We start from the raw sequence: 14764 nt of genomic DNA on the forward strand, positions 1-14764 counted from the left end.
AGTTAACACCAATACTCTTCAAACTATTCCAGAAAATAGAAACAGAAGGAACACTACCCAGTTTCTTCTACGAAGCCACAATTACGCTGATACCAAAGCCACAAAAAGATCCAACAAAGAAAGAGAACTTCAGACCAATTTCCCTTATAAACATCGATGCAAAAATACTCAATAAAATTCTTGCCAACCGAATCCAAGAACACATCAAAACGATCATCCACCATGATCAAGTAAGCTTTATCCAGGGAATGCAGGGTTGGTTCAATATACAGAAATCCATCAATACAATCCACTACATAAACAAACTCAAAGAACAAAACCACATGGTCATTTCATTGGATGCTGAAAAAGCATTTGACAAAATTCAGCATCCTTTCATGGTTAAAGCCTTGGAGAGAACAGGAATTCAAAGCCCATACCTAAACATAGTAAAAGCAATATACAGCAAACCGGTAGCCAGCATCAAACTAAATGGAGAGAAACTTGAAGCAATCCCACTGAAATCAGGGACCAGACAAGGCTGCCCCCTTTCTCCTTATCTTTTCAATATTGTACTTGAGGTACTAGCTCGGGCAATTCGACAACATAAGGAGGTCAAAGGGATACAAATTGGAAAGGAAGAAGTCAAACTATCATTATTTGCAGACGACATGATCGTCTACCTAAGTGACCAAAAGAACTCCACTAGAGAGCTCCTACAGCTGATAAACAACTTCAGCAAAGTGGCAGGTTATAAAATCAACTCAAGCAAATCAGTGGCCTTCCTATACTCAAAGGATAAGCAGACTGAGAATAAAATTAGGGAAATGACCCCCTTCACAAGAGCCACAAACAGTATAAAGTATCTTGGGGTGACTCTTACCAAACATGTGAAAGATCTGTATGACAAGAACTTCAAGACTCTGAAGAAGGAAATGGAAGAAGACCTCAAAAAATGGGAAAACCTCCCATGCTCATGGATCGGTAGAATCAATATAGTTAAAATGGACATTTTGCCTAAAGCACTATACAGATTCAATGCAATACCCATCAAAATCCCAACTCAATTCTTCACAGAGTTAGAAAGAGCAATTCTCAAATTCATCTGGACCAACAAAAAACCCAGGATAGCTAAAACTATTCTCAGCAACAAAAGAAAATTTGGGGGAATCAGTATCCCTGACCTCAAGCAATACTACAGAGCAATAGTGTTAAAAACTGCATGGTATTGGTACAGTGACAGGCAGGAGGATCAATAGAACAGGATTGAACATCCAGAAATGAACCCACACACCTATGACCACTTGATCCTCGACAAAGAGGCTGAAAACATCCAATGGAAAAAAGATAGCCTTTTCAACAAATGGTGCTGGTTCAACTGGAGGTCAGCATGCAGAAGAATGTGAATTGATCCATACTTGTCTCCTTGTACTAAGCTCAAATCCAAATGGATCAAGGACCTCCACATAAAGCCAGACACTCTGAATCTAATAGAAAAGAAACTGGGGAAGACCCTTGAGGACATCAGTACAGGGAGAAAGTTTCTGAACAGAACACCAATAGCGTATGCTCTATGAGCAAGAATTGACAAATGGGACCTCATGAAATTACAAAGTTTCTGTAAGGCAAAGGACACCATCAAGAGGATAAATCGGCAACCAACAAATTGGGAAAAGATCTTCACCAATCCTACATCAGATAGAGGGCTAATATCCAATATATATAAAGAACTCAAGAAGTTAGACTCCAGAAAACCAAACAACCCTATTAAAAAATGGGGTACAGAGTTAAAGAATTCTCACCTGAAGAACTTCGGATGGCAGAGAAGCATCTTAAAAAATGCTCTACTTCATTAGTCATTAGGGAAATGCAAATAAAAACAACCCTAAGATTTCATCTTACACCAGTCAGAATGGCTAAGATTAAAAATTCAGGAGACAGCAGGTGTTGGAGAGGGTGTGGAGAAAGAGGAACACTCCTCCACTGCTGGTGGGGTTGCAAATTGGCACAACCACTCTGGAAAGCAGTCTGGCGGTTCCTCCGAAAACTGGGCACCTCACTTCCAGAAGATCCTGCTATACCACTCCTGGGCATATACCCAGAAGACTCCCCACCATGTAATAAGGATACATGCTCTACTATGTTCATAGCAGCCCTATTTATAATTGCCAGATGCTGGAAAGGACCCAGGTATCCCTCAACAGAAGAGTGGATGCAAAAAATGTGGTATATCTACACAATGGAGTACTATTCAGCCATTAGAAACAATGAATTCATGAAATTCTTAGGCAAATGGATGGAGCTAGAGAATATCATACTAAGTGAGGTAACCCAGACTCAAAAGGTGAATCATGGTATGCACTCACTAATAAGTGGATATTAACCTAGAAAACTGGAATACCCAAAACATAATCCACACATCAAATGAGGTACAAAAAGAAAGGAGGAGTGGCCCCTGTTTCTGGAAAGACTCAGTGAAACAGTATTCGGCAAAACCAGAACGGGGAATTGGGAAGGGATGCGTGGGAGGACAGGGGAAGAGAAGGGGACTTACGGGACTTTTGGGGAGTGGGGGGGCTAGAAAAGGGAAATCATTTGATATGTAAATAAATTATATCGAATAAAAACATTAAAAAAAAAGAACAACACATACAAACACTCAGAAGTGGGATGGGGGAAGACATGAGAAAACAAAAACAAACAAACAAAAAAACTCAAGTGGCACTACATGCTGGTGAGGATGTGGAGCAAGGGGAACTCTCCTCCATTACTGCTTGGATTGCAGATTTGTACAAGCACTGTGGAAATCAAGCTGGCAGTTTTTCTGAAAACTGAGAATAGTTCTACCTCAAGACCCAGCTATGCCACTCCTGGGAATATACACAAGAGATGCTCCCCATCCCACGAGACACTTGATAATCCTCTTCATAGCAGCTGTACATGTAGGAGCCAGAAATTGGAAACAACCTAGATGTCTCTCCAATTAAGAATGGATAAAGAAAATGTTTTACATGTTTGCATGGTATGTACTCACTTATAAGTGGAGATTAGACATAAGCAACAGGATACTCCTGCTACATTCCACAAACCTAAAGAAGCTACACATGAAGGATGGTAGAAGCAAGGATGCTTGAACTTCACGTAGACAGAGGAATAAAATAGTGATAAGAGGCAGATGGAGGGAGGAAACTGGGAACTGGGTGGGAGAGGAGATAGAAAGGGGAATGGGGAAGGATCAGGTGTGGGGAAGGACTGAAGGGATGTCTAGTTGGCCATTAGAATAAATGGAATTCTGCTTCTCATAGGAGGGTGTATAGGTGACATCTCCAAGAAAAGCCAGAGACCTGGGATAAGGAAGACCCTCAAGAATCAATGGAGATGTCTTTAGCTGTGACTCCAAGGATTGGAGATACAGAAACTGAAGAGGCCACCTCCTGAAACAAGGAAGCAGGAAGACCAGGGGAGTCATAGGGACACCAACTGTCTTAGTCAGGGTTTCTATTCCTGAACAAACATCATGACCAAGAAGTAAGTTGGGGAAGAAAGGGTTTATTGAGCTTACACTTCCACGTTGCAGTTCATCACTAAAAGAGTCAGGACTGGAACTGATGCAGAGGCCATGGAGGGATGTTTCTTACTGGCTTGCTTCCCCTGGCTTGCTCAGCCTGCTCTCTTATAAAACCCAAGAATACGGCCCAGAGATGGTACCACCCACAAGGGGCCCTCCCTCCATGATCACTAATTGTGAAAATGGCTCACAGTTGGATCTCATGGAGGCACTTCCCCAACTGAAGCTCCTTTCTCTGTGATAACTCTAACATGTGTCAAGTTGACACTCAAAACCAGCCAGTACACCAACCCACCTTAAAATTTCCAACCAAAAATTTATCCTGTCTACAAAAAAAAAAAATGCAGCCATGAGGAATGGAGCAGAAACTGAGGGAACAGCCAACTAATACCTGGCCCAACTTGAAACTCATCCCAGGGGCAAGCACCAATCCCTGACACTATTAATAATACTCTGTTATGCTTGAAGAAGGGAGGCTAGCATGACTCTCTTCTGTCCGCTGAGAGGCTCCACCCAGCAGATGACTCAGACAGATCCAGACAGCCACAACTGGATGGAGCTTGGGGACTCTTATGGAAGAATAGGAAGGATTGTGGGCCCTAAGGGAATGGGAATTCCACAGGAAGACAGACAGAATCTACTAACCTGTACCCTTGGGATTCTCAGGGACTGAACCACCAACTAAAGAACACACAGGGGTAGACCTAGCCCTCCCCATACATATATAACAAATATGCAGCTTGCTCTGCATGCAGGTCCCGAACAACTAGAGCAGGAACTATCTATCCTAAGAGCTGTTGCCTAGATATGGGATATGTTCTCTCTGGGCTGCGTTTTCTGGCCTCAGTAGGAGAGGATGCACTTAGTATAACAAAGACTTGATGTGCCAGGGTGGGGGTGTAACCAGAGTTGGCCTCCACTGGCTCAGAAAGGAAAGAGGGATGGGGCCAGGAAAAGAGCAGTAAATGGTATGTAAAGTGAATAAGTAAAAAGAAATATTAAATAAAAAATTATTAAAACACATTTTTTTTGCTGGTGCAATTACCTCACAACATGAAGTCATGTGTGCATCCTTGATTTTGTTTATTTGATCTTTTATGGGTCAGGACCAAATTGATCCTCTTATTATAGTTCTGTAATACATCTTAAGATATGGAATGTATTGCCCACAATATTTTCCCTTTTGCTTCTGATGCTATTGGCACCCCGGGGTCTTTTGTGGTTCCATATGAAGGTAAGGTTCACTTTTTTCTATTGAAATGAAGAATGAGATGAGGATTTTCGGGGGGGGGGTTGAATCAAATCTATAAAAAGTTTTGGTATAATACTCATTTTAACAATCCAGGAGTAAGACATTGTCTTTATCTCTTTCTTCAGAGGTTGAAAGCTTCCATTGTAGATTCCCATCACCTCTTTGTTGTTTATTTCCAGGCACTTTATTTTCTTTGAGTCTGGTGGAGTGGAGTATGCTCATGATCTTTCTCATTTTTTAATGTTTGATGTATAGAAAAGCTATTGATTTATGCATATTGAATCTCTATGCTGCCACATTGCTGAATTTGTCATTTCTAGAAGGTTTTTGTTCAGATTCCTGGGATCTCTAATATCTAGTATCTTGTCCACTGTACACTGGGATAGCTGGATATCTTCCTTCCTGATTGTGTGCCTCTAATTTCCTTCCCTTGCTCATTACCTCAGCTGCACTTTGAGAACAGTGAAGATAGCAAGTGCTATTGACAATGTTTGGGAGCCCAAGATGTCGCTGTCCCATTACTGAATTCAGAGGGGTTGATTGATTTAATCTTTAATCCATATCAGATAATGTTGGCTGAGGGTTACTCATATATATCTTTTCACTAGGCTGAAGTATTGTCCCTGTGGTTCTACATTCTCCTAAGACTTTTATCATGAGGGCATAACGTATTTATCAAATAAATTTTCTGCATCTAGATGATCTAGATTGGATAATTAAATTCACTAATGTGGCTTATTACATTACAGACTTGCATATATTTAACTATCCTTATATTCAGGTGGTTCAAGTCAACATGGTGGGCCATCTTTGTGATGCATGTTTGTATTCTGTTTTCAAGTATGGTGTTTTTTTTAACAATCCATGGCATTTTTATTGAGCCGTTTAGTTTATGAGGTAAAAGGAAAAGCAGCTCTCTTGAATACTTTACATGACTGTAGGAATATGTCTGAGACTTAAGGGGAGTTACAGGGAATTAAATTTCTCAAAAGTTGAGATCAAGTAAACAAACTTTAACTCTTTAAATTTTCCTCTTTAAATTGACTCTTCCCTCACGATAGTAACAAGTTCCAATTGGCCACATTAGGTTTTTATCCTTGCTGACGTCCGATCTGAAGTACCGGTTTCAGTCAATATCTACTAGTTCCACTTCAAAAGTGAGCTTGGAGTTTGGTGGAATTCTGGCATCGGGCTGTCCTTTCTTTCCGTAGGCCCATTCTGGTTCAATCTCCAGTCGAGCCTTTTCTTCTTTATTCATAGTCAAGACTGCTCCATCCTATCTTCTGTTAACCTTGCCTACTCCAACCTTAAATCTTAAAAGGCTTGGCATTTTTCTTCTTTGACCTTGTTTGAATATTAGGATCAAAAACAGTTCCATCTGGGAGTGTCCCCATTTACCAGCAGTGAACAACATCTCGCTTTTTAGGAATGTTGGTTTTTATCTCCAATTTTTTTAGAAGATTTTGTATATTTTGGTGGATCCTCGAGAGTCTCCTCAGACTTGGAATCTTTGGGTTTATCGTCACCAAGCTTCACGTTTCTCACCTGTTCAGACGCTTTACTTCTGATTTCAGCAATCTTGAGACACTTTCAAAAAGATGGTTATAGCACTAACCAAATGGTCCTCATTAGCAGTCTTAGTTACATTTTTTTATGTTTCCGAGTAATTTATGCTCTGTGAGAAACGAATCTGAACCGGGATCCTGCAGAAACTTGAGGATGTCCTTCCTTCTTGGGCAGCTGCTCCCTGCTCCACAGTCCATGCACGCTGTGGAACAGCCTCAGCCATCTTTCCCCGCTGCTGCTGCTGCACTGTTTGCAAGTGTGTTGTGGAATATTTTTTAGTATTGTATCTTCTTTCTTAATTTCCTCCTTTTCATTTTTTTCTTTCCTCTTCCTCCTCCCCCTTCCTCTTCCTCCTCCTCTTCCTCCTCCTCCCCTTCCTCCTCCCCTTCCTCCTCCCCTTCCTCCTCCCTTTCCTCCTCCCCTTCCTCCTCCCTTTCCTCCTTCCCTTCCTCCTCCCCTTCCTCCTCCACCCCTTCCTCCTCCTCCTCTTCCTCCTCCTCTTCTTCCTCTTCCCCCCTCCTCCAATCACATTGTGCCTAATGGCGGCTGCCCTGAGGACTGTAGAAAGGCCTGCTGCGTGGGTTACACTTGGTCGTTCTCTCTCCATGTGCAGGGTGACCCATCATGTTAGAATGACAAATTCCTCTTGTTTTTTACATCGATTCCTGACTCTGAGTTTTTCATTCAGGAGATCCTGGTAAGCTAAGGCTCACCAGAGACTTACAGAACAACTAAGTTTGAATTTTTTTTCCTCAAATTTTCAGGTTTCATTAAATTAAAATATTTGTTTTACTGATTTCTTTTATTAATGTTAGCACTTATAGGTATCTATTTACCTCATAGGACTACTTTAAGTATGTGACACTGATTATGCAATGTTGGAATTTTACGCTTTCACATTTTGAAAATCTTTTTCTTCATTAACATAATTATTCAGTAATGCTTTTTTTTATTTCCAGGAGTTTGTAAATTTCTTGGGGATTTATTTGTTGTTAGTTGTAAGCTTTATTACATTCTGCTCAGATTGTAGTGCCTGAGTTGTTAACGTTCCCTGTCCCCATTCCTGTGAGGTTACAGCTGAGAAGCCGCCAAGGCCACTGCATGTCCTTTTCTGCCTCAGCCTGTGACAACCGTGAGGTACATCAGCCTGTGACCACAGTGAGGTACATCAGCAGGAGCCACCACTGCGGTGCGCTTACTCTCCACCCTCTTCCTGCCATCTACATGAGGTGGAGCATGTAGATGAACCTAAGCAAAAGCAACCTGTGGCCTGAAAGGACTTCCCAGCCTGGCCAATGGAGCATATGTGGAAGAAACAGTGTGAAACAAATAAATACAAACACCAAAAAACAAAACTGAGTAATCACTAAGCAAAAAACCCACTAGTTCCTGAGGGAAAAAAAAAACCACCAAACTCTGAGCTCCAGAAGATCAGGACATGACATTCCAGCAATCTTCACCTATTTCTAAGGGAAATATCTTCCATTAGAAATCTGTGCCTGCTAAGAATCCAGGACAAGCTTTCATTGCTTGGTCTTGGAGCAGAGAGCCCCTCTCCTGGATGCTTCCTCACCCCCAAATCTCCAAAATGAAGTTTGTTGTACTTTTATACATCTGGTTGGAAACACACACTCAAATGTGTGCACACACACACACACACACACACACACGAGAGAGAGAGAGGGGGGGAGAGAGATTCTCTTGTCCCCACCCCATCTAAAACATTCCTTTTGACATGAGACTAAAACCCTAGTGGGGGAACCCCAACATTCCCTCCAAACCCCTCATGCCATGAATCTAAATAAAGCTCTCCCTCCCTTAAGGTGTCTCTTGTCCAGTGCTTGCTCTCAGTGAAATGAACAGTAACAGACAGAGCACCTTGTAAGGAGTGAGAAAAATCACTGTGGGTTGTGCCAGCTCTGATTGGTCACTAATGCTCTGATGACACAGAGAGCCATTGTGAGGAATGACTAAGAGCTGATCATATAGTGCACTGTCCGGGCTGTGTCCTTCTGTGCAGAGAGCTGTTTGGTAGTGAACTGCAGGACTCGGTAGTTGGATCAGATTTGGACATCGGTGATTGTTTGGATTTCGACATTGAACATCAGCTACATGTCCACAGACTGAGTTCTTTCCTGCTGTTTCCGTAAACTCAGAGGTTTGGGTTTCTGTTTATGTGATTTGATTCATTTGGGAGCTTTGTTTGCAGCTTTGCCTTCTTGTTGTTTGCTTGTTTGTTTAATTATTTTCATTTTGCTTTCTGGATTAACATCCATGTGTTTTCCTTCCTTTCCACTCCTTTCTCCTTCCTTTCTTCCTTTCTCTTTCCTTCTTCAGTTTGTTTTATTGTTCCTGGGAGACTGGATTTCTTTGTATGGCCTTGGCCAACCTGTAACTTTCTGTGTAGACCAGGGTAGCTTCAAACTCAAAGATTTGCCTGCCTCCGGAGTGCTGGGATGAAATGTGGGAAGAAACCTGAGCAGCGTCCCTCCCTGGCCAACATCCATATTTGTTTTCCTAACTTCTCTTTTGACTTTGTCACTGTCTGTTACTCTCTAGCTCATCCTGCCTCTTATCCTCCAGTCCGCTCAGAGTTCTCCTTCCCTTTAATTCAACCTCAAACCACCAGTATCCTGCATATAAGGAAAAAATTGTGGTATATATCTCTGTTGGACTAAGATGTTCTGTATATCAGAGTGACCTCAACATCCATTCCAGAAAAATACTGACAAATTTTCATTCTTATTCATAGGTGCTGTGTGACTTTTGCCCCCATCCCGTGTAGATACTGTGTCTACTGGGGCAAATTGCATCCCACACATTTCTGGGTAAAGCTATCTTGATGTTCAAGTGTGGCCTTTAGCTCAGTCCCTCATGATGGACGTCTTGGGTAAGCTTCTCAATGTTCTGCTCCTTTGAAATCGGGATCCCTGTTCTCCTGGCTAAAATTTTATCTTCCATCACCCTTGCTCTCTTTCTGCTCTGAGCCTTCTTCCTTCTTTCCATCCTCTGTGTTTGTCTTTGCTTTGTTCTGGTTTCCCTGTGTCCTTAGGCAGAGCCAGACTCGTCTATGGAAGTGTCTGTGTCTCTTAATCTCAGAATCTCTAGTAGTAACCTATCTTAGAAGGAATTCTGATCTGTTTTCCCTGCCATCTTTGCTTGCTGTAGCTCCTGGTGACCAAGAGAATGGAAGTGTGATGTCGGGGGACCTCGAGGCCAGTTGTCATGAAGGGAACCCCCTGGCACAGCATTACTATATCCTGGGCACCCTAGATAAAGGGTCTTTTGCAGAAGTCAAAGTGGCTCTCCACCTTAAGACCCGGACCATGGTAGCCATCAAGATATTGAAAAGGGGCACAAATATAGACTTCCTGGTCATCTCTGAGATAGATCTTGTGAAATCCCTGAACCATAGTCACATAATACAGTTGTTCCAGATATTTGAGACAAGGCAGAAAACGTACCTGGTGATGGAATATGCAGCCCGGGGATCCCTGCTGAAACACATCAACAAGTGTGGGCATCTGGACGAGGAAGAGGCACGTAGGATATTTACAGAACTCTCTTTGGCCGTCAACTATATCCACAGTCAGAATATTGTCCACCGAGACATCAAGGCCGAGAACATCCTATTGGATTGGGAGGGGCATGTGAAACTTACTGACTTTGGCTTAGGCAAAAGACTGGCCTCTGGGGAAAAGTTCAAAGGATTTTGTGGCACACCACAATATTGTGCTCCTGAAGTGTTTGATCACACACAATATGATGGCCTCCCAACTGACATCTGGAGTCTCGGTGTAGTATTATACTATTTAGTTATTGGCCACCTTCCCTTCCGAGAGACAGTGCACTCCAAGATAAAGCATCTGATCCTAGCCCGGAGCTGTTGGATCCCGTATCACCTGTCTCCAGAGCTTCGAGACCTATTAAAGAGATTAATGACTATAGACCCCATAATGAGGCCATCCATTAAAGAAATATTGGTACACCCGTGGCTGTGCCATGATCAAGACCCATTGAGATCTTCAGAGGAAATCCCTAGAGAACCAGAATCCAACCTCGCTTTTGACATGTTTCTTATGGGGTACAACATTAAAGAGCTCAGGGAGGCTTTGAGGGAACGGAAGTACAATCATGATATGGCGACTTATTTGATTATAAAAAAGAAGTATACCAGGCAGCCCCAATTTTATCACGATGGAGGGCAGGGCAGTACTCTGGACCCTACAAAAGCCCCCAACCCTCCCTGGCCTGTAAGGAAGGGAACCAGTGCCCGTACTCTTTCCACCTTCACTTTGCCCACTCTCTCTGAGCTGCCCGGATGTGGAAGGAAAGGCTGTAGGAGGAGGCATAGTGTGCCTCCCAACCTTTCTTCCCTTGAGAGTAGCTTTCTGGAGAACACCTACCCACTCCAAGGGTTTATGCCTCATGTTGGAAAGAGTACATGCAGAGAGAAGGAGAGAAGCATCAATTCCACAAAATCATCATCAAGAAAAAGAAAGGCAACAACAACAACGCTAACCTCATCATCAGGAGCCCCATGGTCACTTTTCATATCCACACAATCCTCAACCTTTGAAAACACGCAAGATATGGCCCAAGAGAGCTCTAGTGCTACAGACACAAGTAGCAGCATGTCCTCCTGGGAGTCCAGAACCAGCAGCCCTTCCCCCAGTGAGGAGAACCAGGAAGAGAATATAGGTATCGAATCTTTACAAGACACTAGCTCATCCTCAAGGGAAACAGTCCATCAGGAGCAGCTCCGAAGGAGGTCCCAGGGTATGCCCAGAGTACTACTGAGAAATCGGGCCTGGAGGAGCCTGAAGAAGAGGATTTCCAAAGCCTTAAGGAACTTGTGTTGCTGCCTCCCAGTGAAAAATAACAAGGTCATGGCAGCCAATGAAGAGTGCTTCAGAGACACAGGCTGAAACACTCTCATTTTACCTATCTTGACATAAATGTCAGGATTTCTTGGCCCTTTCTTTCTCTGAAACAGGTTGCTAATGTGAAGCACAGGCTAATCAACTCACATTTTTTTTCTAGGTCCTTTGTGTTGTGGTGACAGGTTTGTATCTCTTGCATTTTTAGGCATTCTTCTTCCTTGACTTGTGTCTTGAGCAAGCATTTCATGGGTTCAAACCCTTATCATAACCCCAGGTATTGAGACCTTCACAAACATTTACTGTGACTAGAATTTTTCTGTACTTGTTTTTACATTGCCTGTTGACTTCAGTCCTTTAAAGAGTTGATGGCTTGAAGATGTTCTCAGAAGCCATCGTTGATGTGGAGGAACTTTCTGGCAGTGTCTGTCGCACAGCCAGTATATGTTTCTTCCTCTGGAACAATAGGCGGGGGCCCTGTCAAGCACATCCTGCAGAGTGATCTCAACAAGCAAGGCACTTTTATTCAGAGGCCCCTCTATGTACTCCAGTTAAGGGTGTGCAACCTGGGCGTGGTAGGATGGAAAGTTCATTCATGACACGACTGTTAAAAGGTTCTTCTGTGGATATAGTATGTTCATCTAGGGAGTATGTCCATGGGATGGACAAGTAATTGTATGTCCTAGGCATAAATCTAGGCAGAAAATTCAAAAGCTGCTGGCAGAGGATTTTGGGCCGCTGTCGTAGGGGAATATGTGGTACAACAATAAGCTGAAACTTTATTTGAACAAATAGTCCCCAATAGGGTCATGGGAGGGGCTTCTGATAGAAGTGGGTGTCCTGTTCCCAAAATAAGCTCTAGAGAACCTCTGTTCCTGCTACACATGACAATGGCCCAGTGGTACTGAACCTTCCCTAAAGGGAAGAAGTTGGAGCTCCCGGAATACTACTAATGTCATGTGATATCATTGATTTATTGGTGACAATCTTGATAGAAGCCTGACACCTGTTCATTATATACTTGGCACCTTGGATACTAGATCCGTCTTGGGGCGGAACAGTGTGTGCATCTGCTAGGTACAAATGCTTAAAATAGTAAAAAGTATGATAGTGCCCCATAGATACTAATCTGCTTTGTACACAGCCTAAGACCCAGCTCCATGGAATTGTGTCTTCTATGAGGTCACTTAGGGGATAGGCTGTGGATATTTTATCCGACATGGAAGTACAATATGGTGGTCCCTGGCTATTGCTCCCTCCTGGAACATGCCCTTTCTTTGCCTCCCCTAGGTGCTGTCCTGTTACGGTGTCACTCTGCAGTCCCATTCCTGGTCACTGCTTTTGCCTTGAGGAACAGTATGTGGCTGCTTGCGCACTAGCCCTGCCTTGTAATAAAAATGGGCTGGGTCCTCTGGACACTGGACACTTAAGAGGACATTGCATGTCCTCCTGGTTACTAATATTACAAAGCAGTCACTTTTTGATTCTAGAGGCTACTTGACCAGTCTTTGTGTAATAAATATATGGCCTCTACCCCATGAGTTTTGGCTGACTAAAGGAACTTGAGTTGCCCTTAGGTCCAGTACGCATTCAGTGTTTAAGATACCAAGCATCTGAGTGTGTGTAGCATTTACTTGTATCCTAGGTTTTGGGTCTGTCCTAGAGTGGCCTTTCGTGGCCTAAATAGTAGGTTTGCCCTAGTACCAGCATACAGTAAATCTGGGTCTTCAGACCGTCTCAAGACCTGCATGATGATGGGGCACTCAGATCTGGGCCTTGCTTCCACTTAGCAGAGAACTGCGCTCACTTGTAGAGCTGTATGCAAGATGACCTCTTAGGTACTGGAAACATGTTGTGTGTGTGTGTGTGTGTGTGTGTGTGTGTGTGTGTGTGTGTGTGTGTGTACCTTCCTTTGGTTTTTCTTCTGTGCAACTTTTTATTTGCTGTGTTTACTTTGGTGTTGTTAACCTTCTCAGAATGGATTTTTCCTTCTAGTATCTTCTTTGGGCTGGATTTGTAGATGTTATTTAGTATCTTTTCCCACAGAATATCTTATTTTTTCCATCTCTGTTGATTGAGAGGTTTGATATCTGGTGTCTTAAAGTCTGTAAGTCAGCTTTCTAGGTCTTTCTGGGTTTTAGAGTATCTGTTGAGAATTCTGGTGAAATTTAAACACATTTGCCTTCATATGTTACTTTCCCTCTTTCCCTTTCTGCTTTAAATATTTTTCCTATGTATAGTTTTTTTTAATAATATATACATATATACATATATAATATATACATAAATACCTATACATATATATTTGATTATCTTTTGGTGGAAGATCTTTTCTGGCTCAATCTATGTGGTGTTTTGTAAGCTACGTGTACATTTATAGATATCTCTTTAGTTTAGGGAAATTTTCCTCTATAATTTTATTGAAGTTATTTCCTGATCCTTTGACCTGGGAATATTTTTTCTATTGCTATTATTCTGAGGTTTGGTCTTTTCTTTCTTTTTAATTTTTTTAATAAAATTTTACATTCCATATTTTATTTCCCCCCATCTACCCTCCCGACTATTCCACATCCCACCTCCTCCCTACCCCCTCTCTCCACAGGATTTTCCAAACTCCCACTCCACCCCACCTGACCTCTAAACTTCTTTGGGCCTCCAGTCTCTTGAGGGTTAAGTGCCTCATCTCTGATTGAACACAGATCCAGCAGTCCTCTGCTGTACATTTGTTGGGAGCCTCATATCAACTGATGTATGCTGCCTGCTTGGTGGTCCAATGTTTGAGAGAGTTCAGGGGTCCAAGTTAATTGAGACTGCTGATCCTCCTACAGAGTTGCCCTCCTCCTCAGCCCTAATTCAACCACAGGAGCATTGTTTTCCTTGAATTTTGTTGCTGTTCTGATCTTCTGTCCTGGGTTGCCTGCAGTTCTGGTGATCAGTCAGACTTCAGGTCCAGTGTGGTCTCTTTTCTAAGATATTTTGGCCTGGACAACCTCTTGGATTTGGATTTGGGGAACCAGCATAACCTCTTGATCCCTAGAACTGGCATGACCTCTGGGAATGTAAAGATCTTCTAGCAACATTGTAGTGTCTAATATGGTTGCCCAGAAGATGGGGTATAGTTTATGGCTTTTGGGTACACTTTAAGGGGATCTAGTATGCAGGGGACCATGTCTTACCTTGGGTCCCTAGTGCCCACATGGCCTCTGGGAAAGCTTCCAGAGTCATGGAACAGAATATAGAACCCAGAGCACTGGGTGCCTTTTGGTGATGTTAGGTCTACTTTAAAGGGAAATTGGGCATTAGGTGTGGTCTTACATATGGTCCCTGGCACTTAAATGGCCTCTGGGAAGGCAGCCAGAACTCAACAAGTCTTCTGAAGAAAAACATTTAATTGGGGCTTGCTTATAGTTCATTGTTATAGTCTATTATCATCATATTGGGAAGCATGGTGGATTACAGGTAGACATAATGTTGAAGAGATAGCTAAGAGTTCTACAACTGAATTGGCAAGCTCCTGAG

The 14764-nt window shown here is 42.7% G+C and overlaps 2 pseudogenes; one reads left to right on the forward strand and one right to left on the reverse strand.

Moving 5' to 3' along the window:
- Nucleotides 1-5925: 5925 nt before the first annotated feature.
- LOC127671092 (peptidyl-prolyl cis-trans isomerase FKBP3-like) lies at nt 5926-6588 on the reverse strand (annotated as a pseudogene).
- Nucleotides 6589-9562: 2974 nt separating this feature from the next.
- On the forward strand, nt 9563-10371 carry LOC127670609 (sperm motility kinase X-like; annotated as a pseudogene).
- The last annotated feature ends 4393 nt before the right edge of the window (nt 10372-14764 follow it).

The sequence above is a fragment of the Apodemus sylvaticus genome, chromosome 20 (genome assembly GCF_947179515.1).
Source record: "Apodemus sylvaticus chromosome 20, mApoSyl1.1, whole genome shotgun sequence".
Lineage (NCBI taxonomy): Eukaryota > Metazoa > Chordata > Mammalia > Rodentia > Muridae > Apodemus > Apodemus sylvaticus.